We start from the raw sequence: 23,257 nt of genomic DNA on the forward strand, positions 1-23,257 counted from the left end.
GTTCGTCAAGCTTACCTTGTACGGGCGAGCCAACTGCCTGATACTGACACGGCGGTCGCCTTCCATAGAGTTAATATCATTTTCTCCAAGTCTGATATCCGAATATTCCGTGTACGTCCTTCATGATTTCCTGCTTTCTGAAGCGATCCTGTCTCAGACAAACGGCCAGACATTGTTGCAGACATTGAATGCTGTTGTCGGCGGGGATATATCTCTCGATACAATATTGCTGCCCGCCGCCCGTTGCCTTTTGCATCTCCGTAAGTAAACATCATGTCGGCAAGCACTCGATTCGAATACTGATCCATTGTGTACAGCGCTGTATCACATCCACTACAAGTTGAGCCAGCAGGAGAAGTGGATCTGAGAGAACTTTAGCAATTACTATGACAGGAGAGGCGCTAGAGCATGACGTGTGAGAAACAGTACCACCTTCTAGGAGGAAACCATCCATAATGTAACAGTGGCTGCACGGCATTATGGTGCGTCCACACTACTCGTGTGGCTCGTGTACTTGTGAGACTTGCGAGCCTTACGAGTAATGTGGACGGAGGTAGGCTCCGAGAGCTCGCCGCGAGACAGGCTTGCGAGCCGCCCGAGTATCTGGCTTGTCTGGCTCCGGCTGTTGTCGGTAAACCAAAGGGATGCGAGGCGAGCTGCGCCAGTGGTGTGGACGGCAACGAAGCGCTTACCAATTGGATCGCTGCACTCGTGCAGTGTTGTCTTGGTACTATTCTTTTTCTGTGTTGTGGACATCGGTTTGTCTTTTGAAATGGAGTGGACCGACGATTTTGTCATTAAATTCATAAGTACTTATGAACAATACCCTGTGCTGTGGGATGCAACAAACTCCCAATATAAAATAAAATTTAAAAAAAGTGAAGCGTGGGATTCCATCGCGGCAGAATTCGGCGTGGATGTGGCCAAATTAAAGAAAAAAAAGAAAAAGACCACCTTATTAGCCTCTTACAGGAAAGTCCGCCAGAAGAAGACTGAGCCTGGGAAGTCTGGCGCTGCGGTTGTGGAAGTGAACGCTCCAAACTGGTTCGCTTTCAAAGCATTTGAATTTCTGCACTGCAAATATCAGCTGCGGAAGACAATCAACACATATGTAAGTAAAATATATTTATTTTTGGAAATGTATAAACAAACTATTAACAAACTTAATGGGGTTCAGTCTCTTTTAGTTTCTGTCTCCACGGCTGCCCAACTTTTTATCTTTCTCAGCTTACATTTCGGTCCTTGCTCATTTGTTAATTTTAAATTTTTTGATGTTATTCCGTTATATGCCATTAATCATATCATTTCTTAAGATATTTTTTCATATTTGTTTTAGCTTACTACCATTTCTATTAGAAATATACCTAGTAATTGCTTATAGTTATCAAATTTATAAATTAAAACAAGTTCTAATTGTGATAAAATTATAAGGTTTATGGCAAAATGAGTTCTGAAGCTCACAGAGGGGAAAACAGGAAATCTAGTAACAGGATTGGAATACATACTGGGGTAAAGCTGGGTATTCAGTAATAATGAATAACGTTTATTTTTCTAACACAGTATATTGAAACACATGTACATTTATATGTATTTTATTTGTATATTATGTATTTGAGGAAATAAAAACAAGAAAATAGGAATTAATAAAGGTAAAACTTCACATATATACGTAGTTGAAATGTCTGCAATCAGGCAGTCACTAGTACGTACGTAGCTAGTAGCTGAAAATTCTTTAATAAGTTATTGGTAATCATGTTGCCATGGCAATCTTCCCTCTTCGGAAATGAAATAAGCAGCGAATTCATCTTTAATGTCTTGGGCAGTTTGCGTTGAACGTCGTGGAATGTTCACTAATCGTGTAAACGTTGCAGCAGGAGTGATCTCATTTCTCCAAGTTCCTGGCTTTAAATGCCCGTTCTCCTCATGATCCACTGCTCCTACAGGGGTATAAATTTGTCTGGAAGCAGAACTTTTTCGCAAGAAATTATGGAGGTATATGCAAGTCATAATAACACTTTGGGCTTTCTCAAGGTGTAGCAATATAGGCTTTCTTAGTATCCGGAATACAGAAGAAAGAATTCCGAACGCATTTTCCACAATCCGCCGTGCCTTTGAAAGTCTGTAGTTAAAAATTCTTTTCATTGACCTCCGTTGTTTTTGTCCACTATACCGCTTCATGACATGATTGTTGAGGGGAAACGCATCGTCTGCGACAATAACATAGGGTACTTTTTTCTGTCTACCTGGGAGGTACGATCGTGCGGAAAAACGATGGTACCATTACTCATATTCTTTAAAAAAATTATTTCGAAAAACGCCACTGTCTGAAATTCGACCTTGGCAGCCGACATCAGCATACAATAAACAATAGTCAGCATCCCCTAGACCAGAAAGAACAATACTGAAAAACGTCTTATAATTGAAAAAATCGCTTCCAGAATTAACTGGGCTTTGGATTGCGCAATGTTTGCCATCCATTGCACCGAGGCAGTGAGGAAAGTTCCATTTTCTCTCATATTCCTCTGCTATAAGTAACCACTCTTGTTGTGTCTGTGGCATCTGCAAAAAAGTAAATAGAAACTAATAACTCCTAATAATATAAATAATTATTAAATGCATAGACAATAATGGACATTCTAATAATTATGAACATCAACAATAATTAAAATCAGTAATTTTGCGTAATAATAGATAGTAATCATTACAACAAATATTCTGAATTTCAATTATCAACTTGACATTGTTCCCAATTTTTTACGATTATTATCGTGTATCTCCCTATTCCTACATGCATTCTTTCATTTTTTATTTTACTTGCTTTGCTATTGTTTATATCAATCTTTTGTCGTCGCTTTGTTTTAGGAGGAATTTAAGGAGGATTTGGAAGAACAGAGGGTTGCGGGCATAGATACAAACGAAGGTACAGCGAGCACTTGCGAAGAAATTAGTAGTCAAGAATTCGATCATCAAACAACGCAAGGCAACAAACTACCACCCACACCAAACAAAAGCAAGAAGGTATTTGCTTCACCTAAAAAAAAATCAGAGAGAAATGGCCGAAGATCCTCGTATAGGAGAGCAATATAATGCACTACAAACTGCTTTATCTAAAACTAGAGACGAGTTTGACGCCTATGGAGGGTAATAGCGAACATTCTACAGTCCATGGACAACAGAACACGTGCTTTTGTTAAAAAAGAATTTTCCGACACGATTTTCAGAGCAGAAAGTAGCTGTTTCGAACATTCTAGACCACGTTCAACCAACAGCGACTACAGCTGCTCGTCGCATTTACCGATTCCTTCATCTCAACAAGTTCATGCCCATGAGCAGATGCAAAGCAACTTCCAACAAACATCTACTTCTACTTCTGACAATACCGAACAAGGGTCTCCACATTTTCTGGATCTGCTTGATTTATAATAACTAAAAGTAATAATCTTTCCGTTTAATTGTTTCTCATTCTTTAAATCTAAATGTTTTTATTTTTTGCTTATTACCTGATGAATAAAAGTGTATTAATAACAAAATTTGTATAATTTACTAACTTACGTTTACAAACTCCTTCAAGCTGCCAGTAAGAGCTGCACATACTTGAGGAACAATGTTTGATATCACTTGCTTGGAGACTTTAAATAAAAACCGAGGCTGGTGTAGGAGTCACCAGTTGCTAGGTATCTGAACGTAAGGGCCAACCGCTCAGCAACAGATATAGCTTTCCGAAATTTTCTTTGATATTTTCGGTCCTACCAAATTCATCAGATATTCAAACTCTGATGAAGACATACGGCAAAATGTCTTGAAATGTATGTTTTTAACATCCAAGTCATCCATCAAATCACTCTCACTATATCTTTTTCTGCTTCTGAAAACTGTGGCCATCCACTACCTGCGTTTTCTTGGGACTTTGTAGCGTCTTCTTCTATTCTCTTCCTCAGCTAAAAGGCGCATCACAAGGAAGCTGGCACTTGCTATAACCACTTCGTCCATTTTTAAATTAGGAAACTGGCACTGGTCACGACTGCGAGTGCGGGGAGCATCCTCACGAGCCAAAGCCTGGCAAGCAACTGCAGTAGTGTGGACGAAGACAGAAGCAGTACGAGCGCAAGTCAGACAAGTTTGACAAGTCTCCCGGCAGACGAGTCTGACGAGCACGAGTAGTGTGGACGCACCTTTAGACCGCAGTCTCTGTAACAAAGTATGGTTGAATAAATGGGCTCTAGCATGGAAACAGTGCATTTCCGGACATAAGTTCATTAGACCGTTTTCCCGTATTCTCTCATCAATCAATCCCTAGAGTTTGTACACGGTGGAAGAAATCACCCTGTAGAATAAGGGAACAGATTCTCAAGTATCCCGACCGTTCCTTGCAGCAAACTTTACAAATTATTGAATATCAAGTCTCCTGTGACAGTGACGTAGTCACTCTTCAGTCATTACCATTTGTGTTGTAGCGCCTAGAAACTGTCTTGCACTGCCGCGTAAACGGACGGCTTCCAAGTCAAACGCACAGCGACCCACTCAGGCTAAGCGTAGCGAGCCAGCTTCGTAAACAGCCAGGCCGCAAGGTACGGGCATCAAGTCTTACCCACACTGCTTCTGAGCGTCCCTTGTGCCCGCCACTAAACGCGACTTGTTTTCCATGTTGCAAGAACGGACATGTTCAGGCGGTAGGCTTACAGAAAAAGACGCGTCTCTCTTCTAATAAACGCACACGGAAGTCAGATTTTGCTATACATGTTGTGCATTCTTAACTAAACAGGGCTTCTAGTGCGGAACAGAAGGGTGTTAGTCCGCAAGTCAAGAAATCATTAGCCTCTTCTTCTGCGCAACGCCTCTCTAACGAACTCATTGTGGAAATTGTGATAGCTGGCCGAACTATTCAGTAGTAATTAGGTACGGGTGCCCCAATTTTCTTTGCTCAATCGCAGTACTTACAGAGTGACAATTATTGAAATATATGAAATAAAAACGTCATAACTTCTGAACGGTTTGCGTTACAACGGTCAAACTGCACCGTTGGACGCGGGGCATGATGGAATTTAGCATGCACATGAGTGGTTTGGTTTAGCAACGAAACCCACTTTCAGTTGCATGGGTTTGTCATTAAGCAAAATTGGCACATTCAGGGGACTGAGAATCAGCATTTCGCGATCGATAAGTCTCTTCGCCCTAAACGGGTGACTGTGTGGTGCAATGTCCAGTCACGGAATACTCGGTGCGATATTCTTTGATGACACGGTGACTACCGAACCGTACGTGAAGGTTTTGATCATTTCATCCCCATTATCCAAAGTGACCCTCATTTCGACATTTGGTTCATGCAAGACGGAGCTCGTCCCCATCGAAGCAGGAGAGTGTTTGATGTCCTGGAGGAGCACTTTGAGGACCGCATTCTGCCTCTGGGATACCCAGAGGCCACTGGCATAGCTCACGATTGGCCGCCACCAAAACCTTTGCTGAGCTGAAAAGAGCCGGCCGTGGTGGCCAAGCGGTTAAAGGCGCTACAGTCTGGAACCGCGCGGCCGCTACGGTCGCAGGTTCGAATCATGCCTCGGGCATGGATGTGTGTGATGTCCTTAGGTTAGTTAGGTTTAAGTAGTTCTGAGTTCTAGGGGACTGATGACCTTAGAAGTTAAGTCCCATAGTGCTCAGAGCCATTTGAGCTGAAAAGAACCATTCAGGAGGTCATCGACAGCATCGATGTTCCGACACTTCAGCGGGTCATGCAGAATTTGACTATTCGGCTGCGCCACATTATCGCCAGTGTGATTGCAGGCATATCGAACATGTCATAACCTAAATCAAAATACACTCCTGGAAACTGAAATAAGAACACCGTGAATTCATTGTCCCCGGAAGGGGAAACTTTATTGACACATTCCTGGGGTCAGATACATCACATGATCACACTGACAGAACCACAGGCACATAGACACAGGCAACAGAGCATGCACTATGTCGGCACTAGTACAGTGTATATCCACCTTTCGCAGCAATGCAGGCTGCTATTCTCCCATGGAGACGATCGTAGAGATGCTGGATGTAGTCCTGTGGAACGGCTTGCCATGCCATTTCCACCTGGCGCCTCAGTTGGACCAGCGTTCGTGCTGGACGTGCAGACCGCGTGAGACGACGCTTCATCCAGTCCCAAACATACTCAATGGGGGACAGATCCGGAGATCTTGCTGGCCAGGGTAGTTGACTTACACCTTCTAGAAAACGTTGGGTGGCACGGGATACATGCGGACGTGCATTGTCCTGTTGGAACAGCAAGTTCCCTTGCCGGTCTAGGAATGGTAGAACGATGAGTTCGATGACGGTTAGGATGTACCGTGCACTATTCAGTGTCCCCTCGACGATCACCAGTGGTGTACGGCCAGTGTAGGAGATCGCTCCCCACACCATGATGCCGGGTGTTGGCCCTGTGTGCCTCGGTCGTATGTAGTCCTGATTGTGGCGCTCACCTGCACAGCGCCAAACACGCATACGACCATCATTGGCACCAAGGCAGAAGCGACTCTCATCGCTGAAGACGACACGTCTCCATTCGTCCCTCCATTCACGCCTGTCGCGACACCACTGGAGGCGGGCTGCACGATGTTGGGGCGTGAGCGGAAGACGGCCTAACGGTGTGCGGGACCGTAGCCCAGCTTCATGGAGACGGTTGCGAATGGTCCTCGCCGATACCCCAGGAGCAACAGTGCCCCTAATTTGCTGGGAAGTGGCGGTGCGGTCACCTACGGCACTGCGTAGGATCCTACGGTCTTGGCGTGCATCCGTGCGTCGCTGCGGTCCGGTCCCAGGTCGACGGGCACGTGCACCTTCCGCCGACCACTGGCGACAACATCGATGTACTGTGGAGACCTCACGCCCCACGTGTTGAGCAATTCGGCGGTACGTCCACCCGGCCTCCCGCATGCCCACTATACGCCCTCGCTCAAAGTCCGTCAACTGCACATACGGTTCACGTCCACGCTGTCGCGGCATGCTACCAGTGTTAAAGACTGCGATGGAGCTCCGTATGCCACGGCAAACTGGCTGACACTGACGGCGGCGGTGCACAAATGCTGCGCAGCTAGCGCCATTCGACGGCCAACACCGCGGTTCCTGGTGTGTCCGCTGTGCCGTGCGTGTGATCATTGCTTGTACAGCCCTCTCGCAGTGTCCGGAGCAAGTATGGTGGGTCTGACACACCGGTGTCAATGTGTTCTTTTTTCCATTTCCAGGAGTGTATCTGTAGTGACGTTTAAATGTTGAATAAAGTTTGTAACTGATTTATGCTTTTTGCCGTATAGTTCAATAATAATCACCCTGTTGATCTTCTTGGCAGTCCTAAGCTGCAGAAATCAAACATTGCTGCTACGGCTTATGACAGACAAGACACATAGCAGTCGTCGGTTCTTGCAGCCTTCCTCCAGTATACCAGAATCTGCAAAAGACTGTGACATTTCAGCTTTTGCGATCATGGAACAGTGCAAATATATTTATCCTTGATTTGTTTGATTCGTTTGGGTTGCGTGTGATTGACGATGTGTTGTCAGTTACTCTTTGTGATTCCAAGGACAGTGTTGCTCAGTTACGTGCTGAATTCAAGGACTTCTAATTTTGTTGCGAACGTGATTATGAAAGACAATGTATAATCTCGCTGCTTCAGAGCTCGCGATGTGGCACACTCGGTCCGTGAACAGGTCGCTCAAGAACTTTTACAGTGCACCGATGACGGGCAGTCAATGGGCATATCCGTTAGCACTCGTCAAGGAGCCTTCAGGCAAACTGCGCGTCTGTGTAGACTTTAAGGCAACAGTGAACCCTCAAACAGTTATTGATTCATTTCCTTTGCCTCGAACTGAAGGACTTACGGGACGTTTGAGAGCTGGTCGTTACTTCTCTAAGATTTAGGCGATGCCTACCTCCAGATCCATTTAGACGAACATTGACAGCAAGTGTTTGTCGTTAACACACACGAGAGCCCTTCAGATTTCTTCGTTTGACTTCCGGTAGTGCTACCGCAACAGCAATTTCCAGCGCCGTTTGGAACAATTAACTGCATCTGTGCCTTTATGTACAAATTGTTTAGGTGATATAGTCGTATGAGATCGCACAGCAGACGAGCTCCATAGTAATTTGCGAACTTTTTCTAAGTCCTATCAGAGGCATGCCTTAATTACAACAGAGATAAGTGTGTCTTCTTTCAAACTGAGATTGAGTATTTGTGTCAAGCAATTAATTCTCAGTGCCTCCATCGGACGCAGCCGCACTTGCAGGCCATTCGTGAACTCAAACTTCCAAGGCTTGTTATTGCACTACAGTCAGTCCTAGGGAAGCAGGCGTTTTACAGCCGCTTCTTTACGAATGCAGCTCAAATTGCGGCACCGTTGCACCGTCCTCGCCGCAAGGATGTACATTTTGTGTGGTCTCAAGAATTTGACATTCTTTTCGACGACTCAAAGAGCTTCGCTCAGTGACCGTTGCCTAGTACATTTTGATCCTTCCAAATCTGTAGTCTTTGCCGTGGATGCCTTTTCATATGGCACTGGTGCTGTAATCTCGCTTAGGACTGGTTCTACTGGCAGACCAATAGCCTTCGCTCCAAGTTGCTTAACAAAGCACTTCAATTGCAAATGGAAAAGGATGCTCTTGTCATCATATGTGGATTGACTTAATTTCATCAGTATTTGTGCGAAAGGAAGTTCTGTTTGGCTGGCCTCTGTATCTACATCTACATCCATATTCCGCAAGCCACCTGACGGTGTGTGGCGGAGGGTTCCTTGAGTACCTCTATCGTTTCCCCCTTCTATTCCAGTCTCGTATTGTTCGTGGAAAGAAGGATTGTCGGTATGCTTCTGTGTGGGCTCTAATCTCTCTGCTTTTATCCTCATGGTCTTTTCGCGAGATATACGTAGGAGGGAGCAATATACTGCTTGACTCTTCGGTGAAGGTATGTTCTCGAAACTTCAACAAAAGCCCGTACCGAGCTACTAAGCGTCTCTCCTGCAGAGTCTTCCACTGGAGTTTATCTATCATCTCCGTAACGCTTTCGCGATTACTAAATGATCCTGTAACGAAGCGCGCTGCTCTCCGTTGGATCTTCTCTATCTCTTCTATCAAACCTATCTGATACGGATCCCACACTGCAGAGCAATATTCAAGCAGTGGGCGAACAAGCGTACTGTAACCTACTTCCTTTGTTTTCGGATTGCATTTCCTTAGGATTCTTCCAATGAATCTCAGTCTGGCATCTGCTTTACCAACGATCAACTTTATATGATCATTCCACTTTAAATCACTCCTAATGCGTACTCCTAGATAATTTATGGAATTAACTGCTTCCAGTTGCTGGCCTGCTATTTTGTAGCTAAATGATAAGGGATCTTTCTTTCTATGTATTCGCAGCACATGACACTTGTGTACATTGAGATTCAATTGCCATTCCCTGCACCATGCGTCAATTCGCTGCAGATCTTCCTGCATTTCAGTACAATTTTCCATTGTTACAACCTCTTGATACACCACAGCATCATCTGCAAAAAGCCTCAGTGAACTTCCGATGCCATCCACAAGGTCATTTATGTATATTGTGAATAGCAACGGTCCTATGACACTCCCCCGCGGCACACCAGATATCACTCTTACTTCGGAAGACTTCTCTCCATTGAGAATGACATGCTGCGTTCTGTTATCTACGAACTCTTCAATCCAATCACACAATTGGTCTGATAGTCCATATGCTCTTACTTTTATCATTTAACGACTGTGGGGAACTGTATCGAACGCCTTGCGGAAGTCAAGAAACACGGCATCTACCTGTTAACCCGTGTCTATGGCCCTCTGAGTCTCGTGGACGAATAGCGCGAGCTGGGTTTCACACGACCGCCGGCCGCGGTGGTCTAGCGGTTCTAGGCGCTCAGTCCGGAACCGCGCGACTGCTACGGTCGCAGGTTCGAATCCTGCCTCGGGCATGGATGTGTGTGATGTCCTTAGGTTAGTTAGGTTTAAGTAGTTCTAAGTTCTAGGGGACTGATGACCACAGATGTTAAGTCCCATACTGCTCAGAGCCATTTGAACAATTTTTTCACACGACCGTCTTTTTCGAAACCCATGCTGATTCCTACAGAGTAGATTTCTAGTCTCCAGATAAGTCATTACACTCGAACATAATACGTGTTCCAAAATTCTACAACTGATCGACGTTAGAGATATAGGTCTATAGTTTTACACATCTGTTAAACGTCCCTTCTTGAAAACGGGGATGACCTGTGCCCTTTTCCAATCCTTTGGAACGCTACGCTCTTCTAGAGACCTACGGACACCGCTGCAAGAAGGGGGCAAGTTCCTTCGCCTACTCTGTGTAAAATCGAACTGGTATCCCATCAGGTCGAGCGGCCTTTCCTCTTTTGAGCGATTTTAATTGTTTCTCTATCCCTCTGTCGTCTATTTCGATGTCTACCAATTTGTCATCTGTGGGACAATCTAGAGAAGGAACTACAGTGCAGTCTTCCTCTGTGAAAAGACATTTAGCATTTCGGCCTTTAGTCTGTCGTCCTCTGTTTCAGTACTACCATTTTGGTCACAGAGTGTCTGGACATTTTGTTTTGATCCACCTACTGCTTTGACATAAGACCAAAATTTCTTAGGATTTTCTGCCAAGTCAGTATATAGAACTTTACTTTCGAATTCATTGAACGCCTCTCGCATAGCCCTCCTCACACTACATTTCTCTTCGCGTAATTTTTGTTTGTTTGCAAGGCTTTGGCTATGTTTATGTTTGCTGTGAAGTTCCCTTTGCTTCCGCAGCAGTTTTATAACTCGGTTGTTGTACCACGGTGGCTCTTTTCCATCTCTTACGATCTTGCTTGGCACATACTCATCTAACGCATATTGTACGATGGTTTTGAACTATGTCCACAGTTCCTCAACACTATCTGTACTTGAGACAAAACTCTTGTATTGAGCCGTCAGGTACTCTGTAATCTGCTTTTTGTCACTTTTGCTAAACAGAAAAATCTTCCTACCTTTTTAAATATTTCTATGTACGGCTGAAATCATCGATGCAGTAACCGCTTTATCACCGCTGATTCCCTGTTCTGCGTTAACTGTTTCAAATAGTTCGGGTCTGTTTGTCACCAGAAGGTCTAATATGTTATCGCCACGAGTCGGTTCTCTGTTTAACTGCTAAAGGTAGTTTTCAGATAAAACACTTTAAAAAATTCACTGGATTCTTTGTCCCTGCCACCCGTTATGAACGTTTGAGTCTCCAAGTCTATGTCCGGCAAATTAAAATCTCCACCCAGAACTATAACATGGTGAGGAAATCTACTCGAAATATTTTCCAAATTATCCTTCAGGTGCTCAGCCACAACAGCTGCTGAGCCAGGGGGCCTATAGAGACATCCAATTACCATGTCTGAGCATGCTTTAACCGTGACCTTCATCCAAATTATTTCACATTTCGGATCTCCGTCAATTTCCTTCGATACTATTGCACTTCTTATCGCTATAAACATGCCTCCCCCTTCACTGTCCAGCCTGTCTCTGCGGTATACATTCCAATCTGAGTTTAGAATTTCATTACTGTTTACGTCTGGTTTCAGCCAACTGTCTGTCCCTAGTACTACATGGGAATTGTGACCGTTTATTAATGAGAGCAGTTCTGCGACCTTTCTATAGACGCTCCTGCAGTTTAATATTAGTACATTAATATTGTTATTCCCTGTTGCATTTTGCCTACTCCTACCTTGCCGCGTCTCAGGAGGCGTCTTGTCGGGCCTAGGGAGGGAATTCTCTAACCTAAGAAACCCACATGTGCACTCCACACGTACTCCGCTACCCTTGTAGCCGCTTCCGGCGTGTAGTGCACACCTGACCTATTCAGGGGGACCCTACATTTCTCCACCCGATAGCGAAGGTCGAGAAATTTGCACCCCAGATCTCCGCAGAATCGTCTGAGCCCCTGGTTTAAAACTTCTACTCGGCTCCAAACCAGAGGACCGCGATCGGTTCTGGGAACGATACTACAAATAGTTAGCTCAGATTCCACCCCGCGAGCGAGACTTTCCGCCTTCACCAATTCCGCCAATCGCCTGAACGAACTGAGGATGACCTCTGAACCCAGGCGACAGGAGTCATTGGTGCCGACATGAGCAACAATTTGCAGTCGGGTGCACCCAGTGCTCTCTATCGCCGCCGGCAGGGCCTCCACCACATCTCGGATGAGACCCCCCGGCAAGCAGACAGAGTGAACACTGGCCTTCTTCCCCGACCTTTCCGCTATTTCCCTAAGGGGCTCCATCACCCGCCTGACGTTGGAGCTCCCAATAACTAATAAACCCCTCCCCCCGTGTGCCTGCTCGGGCCTTGCTGAAGGAGCGGCCACGTTTCCCCTCAGAGCGGGCGATGCCACACAGCCAGCCTCCACATTGACCCTCCGCCACGTGCGCCGCGAACGCCGCTGAACCCGCCACTCCCCTTGGGGAGGGGGTGGCCCAACCGCGCCCGGTACCCGCGAAGATGTCTCGATAGCAGGGACAGTGGGTGAAGCATGTAACACCTGGGGTGTACCATGCGACGCACCAGACTCCCCACTGCCGCTACACTCCGAGGCAGCAGCCTGAAGACGGCTGGCTGCGGCCATAAATACGTTCAGCTGTTGGCGAACAGTGGCCAGCTCCTCCTGCGTCCGTACACAGCAGTCACACATCCTATCCATCCTAAGCAATCAATTTACTGTAGAGAGTTAATCAACTTCTAACTAGACCGCTAATTCACTAAAGGCGGCTGATTGTTGACTAAACTGTGGTTGCTAGACACTTCTTGTAGAAAACAATGAAAATAGCACTACCTGTCTCTGGACTGCATTGAAAACAGTCACTAGCAGTACTGGCATTATGGCTGACTAAAGGGACTCTCTCTGACTGTATTCAAAACAAACACGAAATCTAAGGAACACTATTACTAGCACTCGACAATTAAAGCTTCCTAAAAGCAAAAACACACGGAAGAAGAAGTGACAAGTAAGAAAAATAAAGACTTAAGTTAACGCAGCTCGCTGCACAGCAGACGTGAAGCAGACGGCAGTTACGACGACACTGTGGCCGAGCGGTTCTAGGCGCTTCAGTCCGAAACCGCCCTACTGCTACGGTCGCAGGTTCGAATCCTGCCTTGGACATGGATGTGTGTGATGTCCTTAGGTTGGTTAGGTTTAAGTGGTTCTAAGTCTAGGGGACTGATGACCTCAGATGTTAAGTCCCACAGTGCTCAGAGCCATTTGAAGTTCTGTTTGATCACCGACGATAAGCCTTCGCAGTCACTTTTCAACCCAGCCAAGCCGATTCCGAATCCAACTACGCATATACTACGACGTTGTGGTCGCATCGCATTACCAACACGAGATAATGCACTGGCCCTCATCCAAGCATGCCAGTGTAGACACGCTTTCGCGTCTTCCCTTAGGACAAGATGCTGATTTTGACGCATTAGAATCGTCTTCTTTTCACATCGATGGACAGGATTTAGATAAGTTGGACCTGTTTCCATTAGATCTCTAGGAGACCGCCGGGCCGTGACAGCGGATTTGCACTTGCAGATTCTGTTGCACTACGTCAGCATTAGTTGACCTCGGACTGTGAAACAAACGGTTACCCCGGTGGTTCGCCGATACTTCACACGTCGACCTGACAGGTCTGTATTACAAAGTGTCCTACCGCTACACAAGGAATGTGAACAATCACGTGTGTGATAGCAAAGGTTCTTCAGAGCCGGTTTCTTAATTTGCTTCATCAGGGTCACTTGGACGTGGACCGTATAACACTGAAATTTCCGATAAAAATACCTTCTACATCATCCAAAATTTTCGCCGTTTAATATTCGTTGATAACTTGCACTGTACCTTTGATTCTGAAGGTGTAAGTGGTATTACAGAACTTACATTTAATACGTAATCGATATAACAGTGTATTTATTTTTGACTGTATATAACTAATTTGAATTATAGTGGAAATATTGTAAAAAGCTGGGTAATAGCCAAGGGAACTTCATTGAAATGTATCAATAGCTACGACGAAATGGTAGTACTTGTGCCGTTGTTTATCTTCGCGTGATGAGAGAGTCTTTCGCCTTGCGAGCACACAGGCGGCAGAGCAGTTTGAGTTATGAAAGAGCGCGGAAGTGTTTGTTGGGTGCTGCGGCACACGCAGTGTGCAGCTATTCTCGCGCCAGTGCAGACGCGCCTGATTCGTTAACCTGCAGGTCTTGAGAGCATGGTAGGAGCGGACGGGCGGGGGAGCTGCAATTCCAACTATTGCCTGCCCCATAGTTAGCCCTGGCTCTGGAGGAGACTCGGGGTTCTTCTCATCGAACAGCAGGAGCAGCAGCAACAACGTCTGCTAGGCATTGTCGTCGGCTACACTCTTCTTCGTCCGCACAGCTACAAGATCGTATGAATAGCGTGATTAATAACTTGCAACAGTTAAAACTTGCAGAGTGCCTGTGTTATCATTGTCCTCAAACATTATTACTAAGCTGGGTCCCTTTCCTTTCCATCCAATCACCGAGTGTCGTAGGAATATGAAAACTGATAAATATTTTACGCTATGGTCGCATGTTCGAATCCGGCATGGATGTGTGTGATGTACGTAGGTTAGTTAGGTTTAAGTAGTTCTAAATTCTAGGGGACTGATGACCTCAGATGTTAAATCCCATAGTGCTCAGAGCCATTTGAACCGTTTTTGAAGTATTTTACTGACCGTTTCAGTGTAAATTTTCTGCCTCAGTAACTGTTCATTCTTGTATTGCATAACAATCGTTGGCTGATTGTTGTCGACGCACATAGGAAGGTTCGTTTGTGGTTCCCATGCATTCTACGACGGCATTTTACACCCTTTAAAATTGGAATACATATTTTGTCTTTGGCGTTTACAAGAATTGCATGTAGCCGACAAGGAACCTCGATTTTTGTCTGCAGAATATGAGGACTTCTGTACACACAACGGGATTTTTCACACCACCAGCGCTACTATTCATTCACACTTTTTTGCAGCAGATAGCTAAATTACGCACCCACCACACACGAGAACAACCTTTGATGCTCTTAATGTCGTTCTACCGCTATCAGGCTATCAGGCTCGCAACAGCGCATCGCCGGCGGAGTTGCTTTGTGGACGGCGCCTCCGCACCTTGCCCTAGCTACTGAACCCACCACAGCATCCGGTGCCTACTCCGTCTACTCAAGCAATGTATCGCATTAGTGATCTAGTTTTTTTTTTCAGACCAGGCAGCTGTCGTAAGCGCTGGGAACACGGCGTCGTTGTAAAGTTGCTTTGCAACTGCGTGTTTTTGATAGTGGGTCCAGGCAGATTGCGGCGACAGCACCTGACTCAGCTTCGCCTCCGTAAATTGCGTCATCCAGCGGATGACTCGTCGTCCGCACCTTAATTGCCTACCCAGACGATACAGCCTGCACCCATTGCTACCTGGTGTCCTGCATCACGAGCACCTGGTCCTGAACCGATGAACCTGCACCTCACACATCATCCATCGCCAAGGAGACAGCAGACGTCAACAGGGGCGCGGACAGGAGCTTGGCACCAGCCACAGCTCCGGATTCTGTCTCCTGATGGCTTCTTGCAGCCATAACTCACACCCCCCCCCTTCGCCTCCACCCTCCTGCCGTCATTGCCCTAACCTTTCACCGAGTTGTTGATAGGCGGCTCAACCGGCAAACACTCTGCGTACTTAGACGCATGGCCGTGTCAGGTTTTACTTGTAGCTCGCCACGGCTCCCACAAGTTGTCTACAGTGTAGCATTTCTTCACTCACAATTTGAGTAAATTATATTTCTTACTGCGTAAAGTCAAGCGCCTGCTCGCCAGTCAGGAATGATAGGGCAGAGATGGCTGTGAGAAGTCAGCCAATTGCACGCTGACCGGACCTCCCTCCAGGATGACAACGCCACAGCAGTGGCCTCTATGTGAAGAGGATATAAGCGCCGCACCTGACTGGTCTCGTGTCTGCCCCTCCCCGGTTCTATAAAGCCCTCCAAATCCTCAAACGCCATGCACTCCACCTCACCTTCCGCATCCGCCTTCCGTCCCCCACGCGCATCCTCTACGACCTCATCCCCTTCCCCCACGTTCAACTTTTCCTTGAACACATCCGCACACTATATATTGTCCGCCGCCTTCATCCCCCTCACCCCCTGGTGTCTCCCTTCCTCTCCACCAGCAAACCAGTTGCTGCACCTTTACCGTTGTGTCCCTCCCTCTCTCCATCTCCACACCCTCCATCTCCTTTCCCAACACAACTTCCACCGTCTACCCCTCCCGGATGATGAGCTACGCCCTGACATCTACCCTTCCTACCACCTCTAACCCCCTCTTCCTGCCTCCTCCTCAGGGCTCCCTCTCCTCCCCCTCCTTCTGAGCGGCTTTCCCCTCCTACTCCCCCTCCATCTCTTGTGCCTCCTTTCAGTGTCTCTGCACTCCCTCCTGCCCTGTCTTCCCTTTTCCTCTCCCGCCCCACGTGTCTCCTGCCTCTTCGTGAACCCACGGTTGCCCCTCCTCTATTCATCCCACCTCTTCCCCAGCTGCCCCATGCTCTCCCCTACTTTTCCATCCTCTCTGACCTTTCCCTCGGCAGGCCCCACCTGATAGTTTTATTCTTCGCCGTGTGTGCTCCAAGTGGGTTTTAAGTGTGTTGTTTCAGAGTGTTTTTAATACTGTGGCCAACTTTTAACCTGTGCATGCGCATTCAGTGTCTTCTCTGTGTTTTAAGAATCGCCAACTGTGTTTTTAACTTTCTGGTGACTTTTTTAACTGTCCCCCATGAACGTCTACATGTTAGTGTACTTTTACCTCCATTTTCTCCCCTTACTCTGTTTTATGTTCCCCTTTTTTATCTCTTTATGTATGTATCATTTTATTCTTGTTTTAGTTGTCGTGTCACTCGGCTGAAGAGCGGCGGATTGTGCCGCTGACAGCCCTCCCCTGCCCCTATGGGGCAGGTGAATGAAATCACAATAAAGAAAAAAAAAACTGGTCGCATTGTTGAATTGAACAGTTTTACCATCCACCAAGACAGTAAGACCGTGAGCCACCAGTGAGCCTGTATTCAACCTATAAAAAAAAAGAAAAGGAAAGGTGCGGTCAGTAGGCTCAAGACTAGCGTTGCATCTCATCTGTGTGATATTCAAAGTTAAGCATTGCCATTTACTTTTTTGTAATAAAACTCATTAATGCGACACCCCATATTTCGACGACTAGACAGAATTTAACAATATTTATTTAAAGTGCACTTCTATCAACTACTCTTTTGCTTATCTGTCAATATTCCTGCGGTGACAGATCCTTCGGACACCTTCCACGCCGGCCGCGGTGGCCGTGCGGTTCTAGGCGCTTCAGTCCGGAACTGTGTGACTTCTATGGTCGCAGGTTCGAATCCTGCCTCGGGCATGGATGTGTGTGATGTGCTTAGGTTGGTTAGGTTTAAGTAGTTCTAAGTTCTAGGGGACTGATGACCTCAGATGTTAGGTCCCATAGTGCTCAGAGCCATTTGAACCATTTGAACACCTTCCACACATTCATCATTAACAGGGACGACGTAATGTTTGGCTACTGGGAACATGAAGGTTACCGACTCGCTTGGTAACAATATTCTTGATACGAAGGAATGCGTGTCGTAATATTGAGAGGGATGTGTTATACAGAACGCCTTGAAGTAAACCGTCGCTAGAGAATGTGTAGCCAGTCATAGAATAATCATTGGGGATAAGAAATATGAAACTCTAGTGGACACAGATAGTAGTGTTAATGGATATCAGACTTACTTGTTAACGAAGCGATCAAACTGGTGGAGTTCTATGTCTTACGTACGAGGTCGCAGTAAACAAGTAAAGAAGGAGTGATGTTGAAGTTGAAAGTTATCTGTACCAGTAACAAAAGCCAGCTGTTTGGTTATTAATAGGTGATCCGTAAACGTAATTCTGGATTGGATTTATTCATACATTCGTGTAACAGAGATTGTAAGAACTGCAGCAAAGATTTTGATACGGAGGAGAAAAAGAAACTGTTAAATTTAAGAGACTGCTTCAAGGTAGGGTCATGGTGCAACATCTGTCAGCTCAAATGGAATCAACCTGCATTCATGACAATGACATGTAAGTGTATGTGGAATAATAATCAAATATATAGGAGCGTTTATATTGGTGTTAAGATGTATTGTTTTCCTAATTGCTGTACAATTGTCACGTATAATTGTAGCGCTGTTATAAGCAATCGTTTCTCGTTTGTAGATATTCATTTTCATTTGTTTGTATTTCTGTATTTTATATTTCTTCTGGATGGGAGAATATTTAGTTTTAGGCCACATTGTGTGAAGCTATGTTAGGGGTTGTGTTGTATAATGTTTTGTTTATTTTTTTTGGCACGGGATATTCATTTGTGTTTATTGATGAGCGTTTATTCAATGGAAAGCCGTATTGATGAATATGTGGCATCAGGTTGAGTTTTGAGAAATTTTTTATGTGTAACAATAGCTATACGTAGACCAAGAACTGTCGAACGTTGAAAATTAGCTAACAGATGTGTTGTACTGCAATCAGAGTGTGAGATTGTTGCTTGAGCGTCGCATCACGCGAGAAATAACTGTTTCTTTATGTCTTGTTTTACTGAGAAAATTATAATTGTAGTTAAAAGATTTCTGTATGTGAGTTTTGTTCATATTTGTGTAGGACAAGATGTTTTGAATGATAATTTTGGATTTATTTATGAGTTCATGCGTGGATTTGTAAACTATACGTCACAAGTCACCTAGAATCATGCCAAGATATGAGCTGAATGAATATTTTTTGCATGCGCGGTTCAGTGGCATGTTCCATTTGCTATACGGATTCGCAACGTACACTTTACCACAAGCAAAACTGCTCTCTGAGCCTTAGTTAATCCTAACTAGATTAGAATCTATGTGGAAACTGGTGAACCAGAGGAAGGTTTATACAGCCTTTTCCTTTGCAAAGCTGGGACCGCCAGTTACAGCTGATAGTAAAGCCGTCGGCACACGGACCGTGCTGTCGAACGTTAACGTTGAGCGTGCCAAGTTGAACGTGCTGCTGAACGCCCAGGAACGATGCGACTTGTGCATACGGTACGTGGGCCCCAACATGGTATACGCGATCGCAACGCACTCCAGCGGCAGTTTGAGGGATGTTTCTAGTTCGTAAATCACAGTGTTTACTCAACGGGCGCGCGTAAAATTAATTCCCACGTTAGCTCTATTAAAACGCACATTTCCTCCATCGTCTACGAAAAGGGAAGTACCATGTCCAATCAATAAGGACACAGGCTTATAAAAGTTCCATTACAAACAGTGCGGTACAAATTTGGAATACTTTTCTTCATAAAATAAACATTATTTCATCATTCCCACATTTTAGTAAAACCCCAAGGCCAGTCTTACTGCCCGCATCTCGTGGTCGTGCGGTAGCGTTCTCGCTTCCCACGCCCGGGTTCCCGGGTTCGATTCCCGACGGGGTCAGGGATTTTATCTGCCTCGTGATGGCTGGGTGTTGTGAGCTGTCCTTAGGTTGGTTAGGTTTAAGTAGTTCTAAGTTCTAGGGGACTGATGACCATAGATGTTAAGTCCCATAGTGCTCAGAGCCATTTAAACCATTTGAACCAGTCTTACTTGATCACTGTTCCTACCCAGTAGCAGAATCTTTGCAACATGTGAATTACGAAGCGTAGAAGAAAAAGGAGCAAAATATCTTTATACAAGTAGCGCAAGCTGCCCTGCAATTAAGCCAATCGAACAAAATCACCCCTAGAAAAAAGGTGAACTTATATTTACATAACATCAAATGTTATAGCACATACTTATATTAAACTAATAATAAAGTATCAGAACTAAATAAAAACGCGAATGTTAGGTAAACAAATTGGAGTGTATTAAGACGCGAACCGCCGCGCCAAGAAAGGTTCATTATTGGACAGAGACGCTACTCATTACGCTAAACCAACAACACGTTTCTTTTTCTTAAAAATATTGTGTTACCCCTTGCTAAAAACGTTAATCGTAGATAATTATGTTATTAATTGAAATTTATTTATAACAAATCGTACGAAGAACAATGCGTTTTGGGTGGATCTTCAGTGCGTCACTGCCTTCAAATAGCCTACTCTCATAATACGCTCGTTACAATAATTCTTTTGTGATGAACATTATGACTCCCGAACGTGCTATTCCACGCTATGACGTCAGAAACTGGGCACTCTCAACGCTCAACGTTCGGATGCACGATCCGTGTGCCGACGGCTTAATGCAGGTCATATCGATTGTTTGCCGATAGTCTTGGCTAAAAGAGAGTGTAACGACTGGAAGCTTTTACTGGTTGGTCTTAACGGGTTGTCATACTTACAGTGGCTGTCGTAAGGTAATGGCGATTGAGATTAAAAGAATGATGAATGCTCTAACACCTTTCCCTACCAGAAAGCGAGAGAGTGACTCACCTGCTGATCTTCTGTTCCTGGACCGTGCCGGCATCCGTCTTCATCACTCACTTTCAGGGACTTGTTGTGAGTCCATGAAATAAATAACAAGAGGGACAGGGGAAAGCTGTAAGTGAAAGGCCCACAGTAAAGTTAAATAGAAAAGGAGCGTAAACTGAGGTGGCCATAACAATAAAGACAACGAAATCGAAAAACAATTCCTGCAGAGAAAGTGAGAGCTTACTGCCGTTGAACATGAAAAGTGGGAACTGTAAGCCACAGGATTCGACATGCGTCAGCATGACAGAAGCGGCACGTTGAAGTTTTGTACCTCGCTGTTGACGGGCTCTGGTGCTGAACGTGAGTGAAGCATGTGGTGTCACTGCAAAAGGCCAACTACCACAGTTGCTGCAAGTTCCTGATCGCCTGTCAAGTCATTCTTCAGCTGTCAGATCTGTACGCGATGCCACTTCCAAGGGAGTCAGCCGTGTCTTTATTTTTATTTTATTCACTGAGTAATCAGTCTTCTTACTTGTTTGATGTGGCCCGCCACGAACTCCTCTCCTGTGCCAACCTCTTCATCTCAAAGTAGCACTTGCAACTTCCAATTTCTGTCGTCCACTACAGTTTTTGTCCTATACAGCTCCCTCTAGTACTATTGAAGTTACTCCCTGATACCTTCACTGATGTTCAATCATCCTGACCCTTCTCCTTGTCTGTGTACTCCACATATTCCTTTCCTATGCGCAGAACCTCCTCATTTCTTACCTCAGAAGTCCACCTAATTTTTAACATTCGTCTGTAGCACCACATCTCAAATGCTTCGATTCCCTTCTGTTCCGGTTTCCTCAAAGTCGATGTTTCACTACCACACAGTACTGTGCCCCAAACGTACATTCTCAAAAATTACTTCCTTAAATGGAGGCCTATGTTTGATACTAGTACACTTCTCTTGATCAGGAATGCCCTTTTTGCCAGTGCTAGTCTCCTTTTGATATCCTACTTGCTCAGTCCGTCATTGGTCATTTTGCTGCCTTGGTACAAGAATTCCTTAACTTCATCTACTTCGTGACCATCAGTCCTTATGTTAAGTTTCCCGCCGTTCTCATTTCTGCTACTTCTCATTACTTTCGCCTTTCTTCGATTTACTCTTGCGAGGTGCTGGGGCTAGCAGTGTATTTAACACTAAATTCTTCTAGAATCTACATATGTAAATGATGCTCTAAGCCCCCCCTATTCTAACTCCGACTTTTGCTGTTGCACAAGGATAAAAAAATTACGCGAACTGACTCTAATCAACCCTGCCAGTGGATTAGAAGAGAGTTTGGCACCTGCAATAATTTAATTTGATAAATAAGTTAAATAAACGAAGGTTTCATTGACATAGTGAGGAATGATAGGGTTGCTCTACCGATTAACAGAATGAAAGTTCTGTCCAAAATAACAATATGATTTATTAAGACTAAACACAAAACAATAAACAAAAACACATGAAACATTTACAATACATCAAATTAGCTCAAATTGGATACTCAAACAAACGCTGTGAATGTGAAGTTGTCCCTAAACTAGATTGTGAGGATTATGACGAAGTGGTATGTGCAGCCAATTCCTTGCAACTCAAATCATAGAGAAAACACATAGCCAACCCAACATTAATTGCTGCTACCCAAGAGAGAACAAAGTTAGAAAAAGACGAACAGACGCGCTCTGCTGAGCTCTGATTATCACCTAGGAAAATCCCTGTCTGCCGGTGCTGCGGACATACCTTACCAAACTGTCTTCTTAACTGCTAGAACACGATCTGGCGCACCGGAGGCGATGGCTGGTTGCTTCGACGTCCTCGACCGAAAGGCAAGAGCCGACTACCTAGAGCACCCGTACAGGCCAAACACACAACATTCCCGCCCCCACGACAGTGGCCGTGGTTAAACGTTCCAATCAGCAACTCGAAAACCGACGGAAAATTCCACTCTATTGCCGGAGCACTACCATTCCAGCAATGGAGATTCTTGGCGCCAATTTCTGCGCTGATTTTGCTACGTCACGGAGCTATGCCCTGAGCAAGCCAATCACAGTTACTATTTTGCAGAAAGCGCGGGAATTTTCCCGCCACAACTGCCCGGGTACACAAGTCATTCCCACGCCTCGCTGGTAGCCCGCCAGAAAGTGTTTTCGCTAAGTTTCTGCGAAGTAATGGAACCTCTAGCCCAGCCGCTACTTCAGACCCCTCCGGGTGTGTCTTTTGACAATGTCGGCGTCTGCAAAGCATTCACTCGACTTCCTCACATCCGTCGGCTTAACGTTTTCCAGATCAGAAGAGTCCGCCTGTCACCAGACCACCCGGGTGAAGAGAGACGCTGCGTGGGAAGTCCGCGTGTGAAGGAATAGCGACTTTTCACTGCATGCAATTAGAGAGGAAAATCGTAAGATGGAAATATGAGAGGGGGCTCATGCCACCTCTCACTCTCAATACATATTCTGCACTGATTAAACTGTTCATACGATTCAGTAGATTATGTAATTCTTCTTCACCTTCACTCGGGATAGCCACGTCATCAGCGAACCGTATCATTCGTATCCTTACACCTTTGATTTTTATTCTACTCTTCAACCTTTCTTTCATATCCATCATTGCTTCTTCAATGTACAGATTACAGTAGGCGTGAACGACTACATCCCTGTCTTACACCCTTTTTAATCCGAGCACTTCGTCCTAGCATATCGGTAACATCCACGTTGCAGCTACTCAAGGAGCCACACATCTAACATCTTCAAGG

The 23,257-nt window shown here is 45.3% G+C and overlaps 1 pseudogene; it reads left to right on the forward strand.

Annotated features, from left to right (window-relative positions):
* Positions 1-772: 772 nt before the first annotated feature.
* On the forward strand, positions 773-18,807 carry LOC126088165 (uncharacterized; annotated as a pseudogene).
* Positions 18,808-23,257: the final 4,450 nt, after the last annotated feature.

This window comes from Schistocerca cancellata, chromosome 6, assembly GCF_023864275.1.
Source record: "Schistocerca cancellata isolate TAMUIC-IGC-003103 chromosome 6, iqSchCanc2.1, whole genome shotgun sequence".
Classification (NCBI taxonomy): Eukaryota; Metazoa; Arthropoda; class Insecta; order Orthoptera; family Acrididae; genus Schistocerca; species Schistocerca cancellata.